Source organism: Notamacropus eugenii, chromosome 1 (assembly GCF_028372415.1).
Source record: "Notamacropus eugenii isolate mMacEug1 chromosome 1, mMacEug1.pri_v2, whole genome shotgun sequence".
Taxonomy (NCBI): domain Eukaryota; kingdom Metazoa; phylum Chordata; class Mammalia; order Diprotodontia; family Macropodidae; genus Notamacropus; species Notamacropus eugenii.
The window spans coordinates 623,849,344-623,851,247 of NC_092872.1; the positions used below are offsets into that span (position 1 = coordinate 623,849,344).

General features: G+C 49.7%; 1 pseudogene; it reads right to left on the reverse strand.

Moving 5' to 3' along the window:
• Window positions 1-545: 545 nt before the first annotated feature.
• On the reverse strand, window positions 546-1,544 carry LOC140519266 (prostaglandin E synthase 2 pseudogene; annotated as a pseudogene).
• Window positions 1,545-1,904: the final 360 nt, after the last annotated feature.

Genomic DNA, 1,904 nt, shown 5'->3' on the forward strand with positions numbered 1-1,904 from the left:
TTGCAGACATGGCTCACAGTTGAGAAGGCCTCTCTCCATGACCCTCTCAGTGAAGGCAAGGAGTCCTGGGCCATAAAGAACTACCTGGCCCTCAATCCTGGGACCTTGTGACTTCCCAGAAAATGTCCTCAGAATTCTATAGCTCCTCCCTCAGGATTCCAGGGCCCTTGTCTGCTCTTTCCCTTCCAGACACTCAAGAGTCCAGAGAAACCACCAGGGCAGGCTGGGAGAAAGGTCCCTGAAGCCCTCAAGAAAGACTAGAAATAAATAGTGAATGGCCAGGAGCTCTGAGTAGGGATCTCAATCTCCCTGGGATCAGGGCAGCCCTAAAGAAGATTCTCTGCTCCTTCCCCAGCTTCCCAGGACAGGGCTCTAAGAGTCTGCCCAGACTCAGAAAAGGGTTGGCTCAGGGTTCAATCTTAGGGAGCTGGATGAGGGAGGGAGGGAGGGAGGACTTCACTTCTCCCTGCTTGCTCACACTCCCATGGCTCTAGAATCCAGAGGTCCCTTATACTCAGCCCTAACAGGAGGGAAGCACCAGGGAGTCAGTAGTTTCCTTGGGCTTTAGCAATGGCTTTCTCCACCCGAAAGTACCAAGGCCCATTTTGAGTGTGGCACATCATGTTCTCAAAGGCCTCAGGCCCTCCATCACACATAGCATGCCATATACCGCCAAGTCAACAAGATTGGACTCCTTTCCCCCAGTGAAAAGCCTGTCTTCACCAATTGCTACCACGTACTGGTTTGCTGTCTGGTGCAGGTCCCCTTCAACATTGTCTTGAAAGTGGTGCCTATTCTTGAGTCTCTTGTTGATGATGAACATGGCTGCTGTACCTACATATTTGGCCACTGCTCCTTCCATAGCTCCAAGCTTGCCTTCATGGACAATGTAATCAAAGGAAGCCAGGGCTTCAGTGGGACTTTGGTAGACACTGGGTGACATAAGGTGCACCAGTTGGTCATCCTCCCACTGTCCCCACTTCATTCCCTCCTTTGGAGCTTCCTTCCCACTGTAGAGATGCTGGCTCTCCTTCTCATTCAGCATGGGCCAATATTTATTGCCAAACTCAGTCACTTCCTTCCCCCAGTTATTCACTGCCTTCAATGGTGGAGAATAGGAGATGATTTCCTCCAGGTTCTTCCAAGACACCAGATGTGTTATGATTGCACTAACAATCACTGACGAGTCATGAGTCCTTAAGTTGCTGTTGTAATTCTCCTTCCTGGGCAAGCAAGATAGTCACCTTTCTGTAGGAGGAGAATTTAATCTCCTGTCTCTGGACAGGATTTACCTCCACTACCTCATACGGCAAAGCATGGAAGTCCAGGAAGGCTCAGACCTTGCTGCAGAAGAGGCAAGTCTTGTACTGGTACAGGGTCAGTTGCAGATGGCCCTCAGCAAGCTGGGGGGGGGGGGTTGCCACATGTTTGACCAGCTGCTTCTGAGACTTCAGACAGCCCTGTACAGTGTGGCCAGTCTCCAAGGTGCCCCCAAGGGTCAGTGCACCCATCCCCAGCAATCTCGGGGCCCCTTTGGGCATCATCCTGGGCTGTTGCCTGGCCTCTCCAGAGAGGCCTAGATGACCTCTTAGGTCTTTGAATACTGAGAATCTGTGACACCAAGTGATCAAATGATCCACTCTATTGGCTTTGGGCATTTTCGTGGGTGATGTGGGGTGTGTTCAGAAAATCTGTCAAAAAATGTCAAATAGGCACCTGTCCCTTTCCCCGTTGTCTTCCTACCTCCACAGTCACTATATTCCCTTTCCTCATGTATGTCTTTTTTGGCCCCAGGAAAGCAAGAACAAATTGTTTTTTATGTTTCTTATCTAGAGTAACAGGGATTTTTGAAGACTCTCATCCCATTTCACTGTGGACTTCAAAATTTAATCCCTTTAATTAAC